Source organism: Trifolium pratense, linkage group LG7, assembly GCF_020283565.1.
Source record: "Trifolium pratense cultivar HEN17-A07 linkage group LG7, ARS_RC_1.1, whole genome shotgun sequence".
In the NCBI taxonomy this organism is placed as follows: Eukaryota; Viridiplantae; Streptophyta; class Magnoliopsida; order Fabales; family Fabaceae; genus Trifolium; species Trifolium pratense.
In genome coordinates this window covers 48,141,689-48,154,190 of record NC_060065.1, presented here as the reverse complement: position 1 = coordinate 48,154,190, position 12,502 = coordinate 48,141,689, and the positions used below count along the sequence as shown (strand labels likewise).

The following is a 12,502-nucleotide window of genomic DNA, read 5'->3' as shown; positions in this document are numbered from 1 at the left end:
TATTTTTTATTTTCATGCACCATTTTTTAACCATATATTTGATATTCATTTTAGAAAATGGCTTATACAATTCATTTCATCTTAGTATATAAGATTCATAATCAGCATGGTTATTGCAATTTTATTTTATTTTTCTATGCTGTTTTTCCAAAATTTTATTATGTTTAAACTCACTCAAAGTATGCAAAATAAAGGCTACAAAAATAAAACTCCGGTATGTAAAAATTTACAAAGATGAGCTAATGATTTAATAGTTTTGTGTCACAAACTTTCTTTTAAATTATGAATGGAGGTGAAAATGAAATAATGATGATTTGCCACATAAGAATGAACAAACTATCACCCTCCCCTTATTAAAAAATAAAAATAAAAAATCACCCTCCACCACATCTGCTAGCCACACAAAATTGTGAAAAAAGAAAGCAAACATAATTGTTTGATATAGAATAATTGGCACCATAATAAATTTATAATAAAAAAAGTGAGGTAATTGGCACAATAACCATATTCAATGGAGTAAAGCATAGGTTCCATCCATGCACTTAACATTAATATTATTATTTATTACCCAATTACATGAGACAGAAAGTGTGACATTTGTTGTCGATGAAGCTGTCTTAAGAAGGAAGCAAAGGAATCAAATTTAGGAGAGTCCAATATATAAAACCAACAATTAGGTAACTTTTTAATTATAAGTTATCCTTATAAATTATCTTTTCAGCTGTCAGTTAATTTTTAAATTATTAGCTAATTTATGCTTTGTTTGGTTTGAAGGAAAGAAAGTTGAAGGAAAGAAAATTACGAAAATCGAAGTTCATCCATCGATTTTCGTAATTTTCTTTCCTTCCACTTTCTTTCCACCAAACCAAACACACCCTTATAGTTTGATTTTACCAAGCTGTTTGATTTTACCAAGCTTATATTTATAATTATATTTAATATTAAACCCACTATCACCCTACCCTCCCCATTTTTCTAGTAGCTAGCATAATCCGAAGGAATAATGTATGTGGATAAATGAATGCGTGTCACACCTTGCTCTTTTGCCTTCTCTTCCGTACAAGGATGTGGTCACCAAGTGTTTGTAGCAATTAGGCAAAGAAAACAACAATATTAATGCTTTATCCTAGCAATCGATCTCACATCAAGTCTCACTTAGTGCATGTTTGATTGTGTTAGAAGTTTGAGGGAGCATTAAAACAATAATGAGTGTTAAGGTCCGAGAACTATAACATAGTGAGATGTCACGTCTCAACTCTAAATTTATTATAAAAAAACACTCACATCCACAAGACATCGTTTACAAAAGATAAAATGGTGATGACTTATACAAAAGATCTAAATCAGACAATACACTTTCTCTCTTATAACCAAAAAGAATAAATCGGACAATACACTAAAAATGGAGTGTCATGGATTTAAGGTTGAAGCATTGACACTTCAGAATTCAGATAGGGGGTTATGCTTATCTGACACTCGAGGATTGGTTGACTTTTTACTCCCTTAACCACAATGTGTATCTACTTTTTTTTTTTTTGAAACATGTGGGGATCTACTGTTATACTCCCTTACCAAGGAAAATAACTAAGTAAAATGAACTTCCTTAGTCTGTGTAATTTTTTCAAAGTGTTCTTATAAAAAGGACATAAGAGAGTATATTAAATTGAAATGAATAACAACGCAGCTATCATATGGAAATTTTGTGGTACTAAACACTTGATCTAATTAACTAATCAATGACCATGTATTTAGCATAATAAACATCATTGTCAACAATTGGATTATTTTACTTTTGGAATATTCCATCAACTATTAAGCCTATGTCATAAGCGGGAGTTTCAGTGAATTGGATTAATATATATTTTGAAAAATCACATATTGTTCAATCACAACTCCTCCAACTAATATGAGACTTTAACTCACACTTAGTTGTTGTCAAAAAAAAAAAACTCACACTTAGTCAAATCTAATGACTTAATTTGGTTACCTTGAAAGGTAATACTAATTTTCATCAATTTTTTATATTTATAACTTATAAAGCATGAAAATAAAGTGTAGCATATATACTTCAATTGTGGTTATAATTTTTATTTTTTTTGAGAGACAATTGTGGTTATAATTATTAAGTATTTGTTTAAACTTGTTTTCATAGTTGCCTACGTGTAATTAAACAAGTGAAGAATCACTTGAATATTACTATATTTTTCACCATCCAAAAGGTCAATATATAGTGGAAGATTACATGAGGGCACACTGTTTGATTTAAATTTTGTGTCGGAAATAATGGGGATCCTTGACAATGTAGACCTTATTCTACGGAATATATTACGTACCAATTTAAAAGAAGAAACATATGAGAATTTTGTTCTTAGGAATTTCCCATTTCTAGTGGTTTAGAATTTGATGTTTTGAAAGTAATTTCTATGGAAGAGCTCAACCATATGTTTAATTTATTCATTTATTCTAAAGACAATAATCCTTTCTGTTCATTATATATGGGACCCCAAAAAGGCACCAAATCATTTTTTTCTATCCTTCAGCAACACATTAATAACTCGTTTCTTTTGGCTCGTGGGAGAGACAAATTTGACTATTATTCTTGGCCTAGAAAAATATGAAATGAAGTTTATAAGTCTTAACTCATCCGTTAAAAAGAATGTCGAAATTAGTATGTTAGACGATATGATTGGGGTTCGAACTCCGACTCATTCAATTATGTGTGTGAATTTATAATTACTTTATAATTTTGTCTATCTAAAGAAAATGAAATGGAGAATGAAATAACAGAAAGAAGAAGAATTGATGAGAGAGTCGAGGATGTAAAGAGAGGTTTGATCATTAAGAAGAGTTATTTTATGGTAACATTGTTTTTTTTTTAATGGCAAATAATATTATATATAGATTAACGCTTTATGTGTTTTTATTGAATACCGTTAAGTTTGATCAATCTCAATAACATATCAAAGGATTATAGATTTTTATAAAATTGAACATGAATAATCTATATGATATAAACTTTCAATCCAACGGTGGATTTTGTCAAATTTGTATTCGTTGAAGCGTTATTGAGCGGTGTAACATTACTCAAATGTTACACCGGTGTAATTTAATCTCTCCCTATATATATATATATATACACAGTATATATAAAACACAATAAGTACAAGAAAACGATCAAAATATAAGAGTACCAAAAATACACCTTACTAACACCCAGCAACCTCTAAAAAATATTAACAATCATATAAGAAGGCACACCAAAAGTTAAACACATGTAACTCACCACTAGAGCTGTCAAAACGGGCGGCCCGGACAATTTCGGGCCGGGCCGGTCGGGCTCCGGGCTTTGTCGGGCCGGGCTAAAAAGCCCGGATAAAAAATGGGCTACCAAAATTAGTGCCCAAGCTCGGCCCGGTACGGGTAGTCGGACTTTTGGGCCGACCCGGTTTATTTTTTTTATTTTATTTTTTTATACTTTTAGTGCTCAAACTCAACCATGTAAAGAGCATTAATAATTCTCGCGCGTCCTATGTTTTACTCATCCGCTATATATATATATATATAATAATTCTCGCGCGCCGTATTTTTACTCATCCCCTATTTACGAGTTTCTCGTGCGCCATATTTTTACTCATCCACTACCTACGAGTTTCTCGCGCGTCATATTTTTACTCATCCGCTACCTACGACTTTCTCGCGCGCCCTATTTTTACTCTTTCGCTACGTACGAGTTTCTCGCGCGCCCTATTTCTATTCATCCACTACGTACGAGTTTCTCGCGCGCCCTATTTTTACTCATCCACTACCTACGAGTTTCTCGCGCCCTATTTTTACGCATCCGCTACTTACGAGTTTCTCGTGCGTCATATTTTTACTCATCCGCTACCTACGACTTTCTCTCGCGCCTTATTTTTACTCATCCGCTACGTACGAGTTTCTCGCGCGCCCTATTTTTTTTCATCCACTATATATGAGTTTCTCGCGCGTCCTATTTTTACTCATCCGCTACCTACGAGTTTCTTGGGTGCCCTATTTTTACTCGTCTGATACTTAAGTAACGGACGGTGTTTTATAATTTATATTACAAACTAATTTCAAATCATCCAAAACAAATTATTTATATTTTATTTTTTTAATTTTAATTTTTTCGGGCTTGCGGGCCGCCCGCGGCCCATTCGGGCTAGCCCATATTTTAATCGGACTTTGTCGGGCCGGGCTAAAAAGCCCGGAAATAATTCGGGCTAGAATTTTCAATGCCCGAGCCCGGGAAAAAATCGGGCTTGGCGGGCCGGCCCATTCGGGCCAGCCATTTTGACAGCTCTACTCACCACCACAAAATCCAAATACCTCTAAGAGAGAAAGGCAAAGATCAATTACCTAAAATGACAGACATAAGATGTCTCCATTTTTTTAATGACAAATTGATAGTTGTTAGTATATTTACAATGTTATGTTAGTATTTCTCCTTGCTAAGACTTGAACCTGACCTCCAACTCCTTAACCCTTAACTTCACTAGTTTAATTAGTTGAACTACTCATCCCACCCCAAAAGAGCCTCCATTGTTATTTCATGTATTCAATATACATTACACTTCATCACGAGGTGGTCTAGAGAACATTATATTATGTTTCTTCTAAAAATATAAAAAATAAAATTAGACACCCCATCTTAATTACCATTTGTGAAAGAGATTTTTAGGGGACTAATTCACCAAGGGAGACCTGTTATTAATTATCGAAGAGAAAAAGTGTAAATGGAAAGAAAAAAAAAGGCAAATGCAAAAATGTATGCTAATGATACATGATAAACAACTTAATATAAAAATATATATTTTTCTTAAAAATTGTGTATTTTTTAATATAATAATTCTATTTTGGGATTCTTAACATGTGCTCTTAGAGCACACATTAGCGAGACAAAAAAAATTACTTATTTATGCCAATGTCAATGGATTAACTCACTTAAAACTTAACAGGGAAGTTGTTGATATATCATGTGTGAAAAAACTCATTTCATATTCTAAAGTTTTATCGTAAATATGTGATATCAAATTTTCTGTATATATAATAGTTAATTTTGTGTGTTTGTTTTTAATAATTTTAATATATAACCCCAATAAATATGTATTTGTTTTTATCAAGTAATCTAGCAGTTAGAAATTCCACTCATAAGATGGATAGATGGGATGACAGGATTCGAACTCTGGTCTCCTACATATATATTATAATGTTTTTGTCAACTGATTTAAGTTCACGGGACAATTAAATTCTATACTATTATATTTTACTTAAAAGAATCTAACTTAAAAAAAATCTTGGTCCAACCAAATATGTGTGAGAAAGACAATTGAAGCAAGTGACCAACAATAAAGGGCCACATAATGAACTGAGGCCACTACTTTGGCTCCATAAAATATACACTAAACAGTTGACATAATTAAGGAGACCAATTATCATGGAAAGGAAAATTTGTACGGGAGAAAGCATATGGTTCTGTCCCAATTCCCCGATGGTGACATCGAGTGGACAACATTCACTACAATCTATTTGTCCTAATATATATGAGAATCTATTTTCAGTATCTTTTTCAAATTTTATGTGTCTATTTGCTTTTCCATAAAAGGTAAGATATAATTCAACCACAAGCTCATATTGCATGACAAGGCATTCCTATCTTCACACGTACTCCATGTGAGTAGGAAAAGTTTGGATGTTATTATGAGAAGGTTTTGTTTGGTAATGTCAATTTTCATCATATAATTAATAATTTATAGTTTATGATCCTTTTGGGCCTAGAAATCTGATGCAAAGTGTTGTTGCGAAGGTATGTGGGTCTAGAGAAGAAATGATGTACTTGTAAATATTATGACGGTCAGGTATGTAAAAAGGTATATGGTTAGAAGTGTACGTTTATTTCATTCGGTTCTAAACTATGAGTTAGGTTTTATAAGAGATGAATTAAGGTTTTCAGAGGATAAAATGTTTTGCAAGACAGATATTCCTTTAGACAGTATTGTTAGATTGATTTTTTTGAATGATAAATAATTTATTATTAATAGTCAGGTCTTTGTACAAGACGAATAGAGACCCGTAAAAAAAGGGCTATAAAACAAAGACGTCGTGTGTATTTTTTAGAATGGCTAATTTTGACATTTCCATAGTATGTGATGTTAATAGATTTATGCCAGAATTACATTCAGGTCATTTATCTTATTTATTTGTAACGTTTTGATTTTTTATCTTTTATTTGTAATATATAGGTCTTTATTTTTTAAAATGTGCACAAGTTTGTCCTTATCTTCATTTTTTGTCAAAAAAAAAATACTGATGTGTAATAAAAATGCTAAAATGGCAATGACAAGTAGGATTATAAATAATAATCCATTTTTAAAATGATTTTTTGTTAAAATAATAAAGTCCCAAATTAATAAAATTGGGTATTCTTCATTTCCTTTAAAATTCTTTTCAAACCTCAGAAATTACATCTGTCTTTATGATTCAACTCTAACCCATTTTCTCCAACTCAGTAATCTAAACCATTCATTTGTGAAAAATAACATGACAATGTACAATTTTTTGAGTTGTTGGTTGCTTTGCTGTTTGTGGCTATTGTGTCAATAATTATTAGATTTAGGTTACTGTGTCAATCTAAACCAAAGAATTTTCAGAGAGTTTTCAAACTTCAACTCTTCGTCTTTCCTCTGAGTTAGATCTTGATTTTTTTCTTCTGAATTTTAAGAAGGAAGAAGATGAAGATTGTTAGGTTTTTAATTTTTAATTTTTAAAAATTCAGAGTTTCATTTAACTAATTATGTGGAAAAAAAATGAAAAAAGAAAATGCGATATTTCTGCCAAATCATCAACATGTCAGCAACTTTTTAACAAAAAATGAAAAAGGATGAATTTGTTCATGTTTTAAAAGATAAAGGACCTATATGTTACAAATAAAAGAAAAAGGACTAAAGTGTTACAAATCTATATATATAAATCTTAGATAGTTGTCCAATTGACTATCTAAACCCTAATCCACATCACTCACTTAAACCAATGAAAACCTTTCATTTAGCCACATCACCCACTTATATTAATTAATTTAATGAGTGATACTAATTGTTGTTATTATTATTATTATTTTGAGTTACTATTCATTTTAATTTTTTTTCATTTTATTATTTTGTGTATTTTATTATTTTTGGTTCAAAATAGTTAATGTTTTTGCTAATAATCAATTTACTACCTATACAAATAATTTTTTGACGTTATAGTATAAAACAACGCATAAGACCCGTGCATCGCACGAGTAATCGTCTAGTAAAAGAAAAAGGACTAAAGTGTTACAAATAAATAAGATAAATGACCTACAGTGTAATTTTGCCTAGATTTATTTATTTATATTACAAATAAGAGAGATGTATTTTTTTTACCTAATATTCAAATGCATGACTATGTTTTTTTACCTAATATTTAAATTCACTTTGTATTCCAATAATATATAAGTATTTTTCTCATGTATATAGTTGTTGGTGTTCTTTGTGATTGAAATGCATGAATCTCTTCATATTTAATATAAGAGAATGAAAGATAAAATCATTTGTGTTTGATTTATCTATCATGAAAATTCGAATCTACCAATAAATTATGTTATTAAATTACTTGTTAAAAAATGAGTATTTTTTAAAAGAAATTCTTTTTTTATCTTTAAAAAATTATAATAACTAAATATTATCTATCAAAACTGTCAAAAATATAAAATTTGATATTTTTTTAAATTTGTATTCCTCATAATTGTGAATACTGAATTTTTATTCCTTTAAGGCCTTAAAGATTTCTTTTGTGGCAAACTTTGCATCGTGATTCCTTTATGGAAGTATTAAAGTGAAATAGCAAAGTGTTGACAAGTTGGCTTCTCTTGAGTACATTACAAAGATTTCTTTTGTGGCAAACTTTGCCTCATGTCTTCATTGAGGATTAGTTTAGGGTTTGTCTCCCTAATTTTGGATTTATTTTTTGTTTTTGTTTATTGTATTTTGTTCTTTTTATTTTTCTTTCTTTTGCTTTTTTTTTGAGCAATTAAGGTCTGGTCCCCACACTTTGTATAGTTTCTTCTTTTTTATTTTATTTTATGAATGGGTCATGCTAAACACTGCCCCGGAGCATATGATTAGTACTACTAGATATACTTCTAATGTCTATTAGTTACTATGATGTCTTATAATGCTCTTAGTTTATCTAAAAAAACATATTGATTTTTTTTTTAATGAAAAATGTAAAAAATTAATGTAATGCTTATAAACAATGAAATTGTATTTTTTTTCTTATGAATTTATTATCTCTAAAATACAATAATCGACAAATTTTTTTTTTAAATTCATAAAAATAATCATTAATTTGACAACTTAATATACCGGTACATTCGAATTTACGATGGAAGCTCCTACTATGAAACTAACATTCTTCCCATTTTCTATATACACAACAAATCTATAATTCCATGCAATCAAGCATAATCCCAATTTGTATATAGGTGGAGGCACTTTTATCTGATGGTGTACGTGCAACCACTTGTATTTTTTTTCTTCATCTTAAACCCGTAAAATTTTATATTTGTACCCTGATTTAAGAGAATCACAAGAAGAAAAGAAACAAAGATGATGCACTTGTAAACATATGTAGTTGCAGACAAGATGCAAGATAAAAATAATAATAGACAACCAAGGGCGAGTTGAGAAAATAAAGAAGAAAAAAAAAAAAAAGTGAGTGGCGACCCCTTTAATATAAGAATATAGAGAACTCATCAAGAGTATATTGTTTAGGATATTCTATGACCCATCATAGCCTATGCTTTTTATTATATATTTGGCCTAATAATTCCAATGTGGCCCATGTAAATTTGGTCAAGTAAATTTATGTTGCTAATGAATTCTGTAAGTTTTGTTATATATTATTTTTTACGAGAAATAATATTATATAACTTTACTACAAAAAATTATACCTTTACTCTGGAGTTAATTAACCTTGTTCTCGAAGTACAACTTACTTAATAGCAGCAACGGTATTGATGGCGATTTTCGCAAGTGTACGAAATCGTGCAAGTAATATATTTAAAACGGTAAGACCGAGTGTCGAACTCAAGGATCGCGTTATACCGTTGAATTATGATTTTTACTCGATTGAACAAAAGGTTTCAGTTTGATTGGTTGCAATAGCAATAATAATAATAACAACGAAAATTACTTTGTATTTAATAATGATAAAAATGTCAGGGATGAGTTTCACTAGACTACTATCTTAATGTAGTGACTTGATTATGACTATTGAAGGTATTTATCAAATTATTACCGAATTCCCTAAAGTATTCGTGCCCTAATTCCTTAGTGACAGAGTCGTTAATTCTAAAATAATTCCTAATTCCTTAGTGAATTTAAGATTAGAACTAAGCATGAATGAACAAGAATTCTAAATTGGTTTCAAGGGTTTGCATCTATTCCTAAATTACAAAGGCAAGAATTTCTTATATCAAAACATTCATAAATTCAACTCCCGTATCACAATATGAATCGTAAATCAATTTAACGGTGATCAATCGATAAAAGCATTAAGCACAGATATAAGAAAAATAATCAATAGAATTCTTCAATAGTCATAAATCAAATCATAAAATAAGAATAGTCATCTAGGTTTACTCATCCCTAACAATTGAGAAATTAGCTACTCATAATATTGATTAGAGATAAAAAGAGTATTCAGAATTACACATAAAATTACGGTTGAATGGTGTATAAAGCCACTTGAATCACCGATCAGTTGTTGTGCATGCCGTTGTTCTTCAATCTCTAGTATGCTGTGTTTTTTCTCTCTCGGCGTGCGTGCCTTGGTTAATAAGGGTTGCTCTATTTTATATGCCTCCAACAAACTAAATCGTATCATGTATTTAAAAGCTGGATCGCCTAGGTGGCATGTGATTAAAAATTGGCTTGCATCATGCTGACGCGTTGATGATGTCATGTGATGAAAAAATCCAAATCGCACCACGAATGAATTGTACAGGAACGCGAGAAAAACAGTAGCTTCAAAACTTATTTCTCCAAGTCTTTGCAATTTTTGGAATGTTTTCCAAGTCTTTTTCCTTTTAGGCTTCTATCTTCGAACTCTTTTATATGTCAAATTCTTCATAAATTCTTCTCTTTGATCATGCAATACTCTTAAAAATTAACTAAAATACTATAGAATAATAATTAAAAATACTCAAATGACGGAATGTCATCAGGTATTTTTTTTGTTGGAGATGATTTGTGTAATTGGGATTATGGAATCAAATAATGAAGATAGAAGAAAAGAGTAAATGCATTGATTGAAAAATTCTGTTTTTACATGACTTATATACTAGTTACTTAGATAACAAGTAAAGTCTAACTAACTATAGCTAACAAACTATAAGAAACTAACTAACTATAGTTACAACTATAAACTAACTAACTAACAAACTGAGAACATCTAAACTGTACAGATGTTACAGCATCTGATAGAGCATTTGTATGGACAGATGCTATAACATCAGGACATTTGAATTACATTTCAACATTTTTTACCAGCAACGATATTTATATACAAGAGTTGGAGTTTGAATTCAAAAATTTCAACTTCTCTATACTTAAGGCGGAGCAGATTGTCTCGCGTCACTTTTTTATAGAGTGAAATCTGGGCCCTTGTTTTTTTTGCTAGTTGCCCTTCCAATTTTTTAAGAATAAAATGATGGGTGGATATGACAACTGGACTTTCTCCGGTGAATCCTTCACGGGAGAGGATCCATTCTCATACTTAAGGTGTTTGATTACATATAATAATATTTTTTAATATGTAATAATAATTTATTTGAAAATCAAATAATTATTATTTATTAAAATTAAAGGGTCTACACCCCTGTCCAAGGTCCTGGCTCCGCCAGTATATATATTAGATAATTTTACCCAAATCTATCTAATATAAAATTAAATTATTTATACACAATATATTATCCTATGAGTTACATGTACATTTCATAATACTAAAGCATTTTTTCTATCAAATAATACTAACGCATTTATTTTCTACGATTAAGGAATTTTTTTAATAAGAGCTTATGTCTCGCTTATGCGTATCATATTATGATCTCAGTCTTAGATTTTTTAGGGAGAAAGAGAAAAAATTTATTCTTCCACTAATGAGCCAAAATTCACAAGTTACAATCATTAATGAATGCATCTAAGCATTTATACAAGTTACTTCACATACAAGTAACAAACTAGATAAGAGCTAACTCTTTAATAAACTCAAAATTAGTTATTAACTCCCTGACTAACAAACTTATTCATTTACTTGACACCTAAGCAATGGATTGAAACTAACCAAATTGTTACTTGCAGAACAAGTAATTGTCTAAGACATTGTGAATTATGCAAATCTCAACAATATAGTTAGTTTTGATTTTGCTCTCTTGTAGAAAAAAATTGATTTATGTCTTGCAAAATATCAAAACTTTTAAAAGAGTCTCCGAGTTAATTTTTTTGCTAACATGTCCAATTTTTGATAATTTGGCAAGCTAAAGAAATGATATTTGTAAACATTTTTTTTATAATATATAATGAAAACTTTGCATTAACTAGAAGAGGAATAAAGCCTAATGACCATATTGATGATAGTGAGATATGGTCTTTCCATAGGTAGTTAACTGCAACTACAAAAAATAAGTTTCAAGGCCAAGAAGAAGTACCAATATGATTTACATTCAGGTTTCCATTCCAACCAAGAAAATAAGCCTAAATTAAAAAACTTAGTCAAGAATCGGGATGAATGATATGGCTCTAAAATGGTTTAACAACACCGCAGTCTCTAATGATAATTACATGTAACTGTGTGAAGTAGTTAGATCAATGGATTCAGATCCATATTTATCCGATTTCGCCTTTGTCTCCATATTTAATTTGTTTTTCTTTTTCAATTTTTTTTTTCTTTGAGTTGCGATATCGGATAGTTGATTTCTTTAGTGTCAATATAGTTGAAATGAAAAAGTCTTGATGTTTTGTTAAATCAATTTTACTTAATTAAAGAAGATACATTTTCCAATTACTCCCTCCGTCCCAAATCTTTAGTCTTTTTACCTTTTTAGTTTTGTCCAAAAACTTTAGTCGTTTTAAGAAACCAATGCACGTTTAATGATACTTTACCATTTGTATCTCTTACTAAAGTTAAAGCATTAATTAAATATATTTTTTCTTTCTTAATAAAATAAGGGTAAAAGTGACTTTACTTATCATTTTTTATTATTTCTTAATCTCTGTGCAAAACTCCAAAAAGACTAAATTTTGAGACGAAAGGAGTAGTACATAAATATGCAAGAATAGTGAACCTTTATTAAAAGAAATAGGGGAATAGATACTCATACAAATAAATTGCCGGGAACCAGATTCGAACTGGTGACACGAGAATTTTTAGTCCTCTGCTCTACCGGCTGAGCTATCCCGAC

General features: G+C 30.1%; 1 non-coding gene across 1 annotated transcript; it reads right to left on the bottom strand.

Annotated features, from left to right (window-relative positions):
- Positions 1-12,429: 12,429 nt before the first annotated feature.
- TRNAF-AAA lies at positions 12,430-12,502 on the bottom strand. The gene has a single exon. It is a non-coding gene; the product is annotated as a tRNA-Phe (tRNA).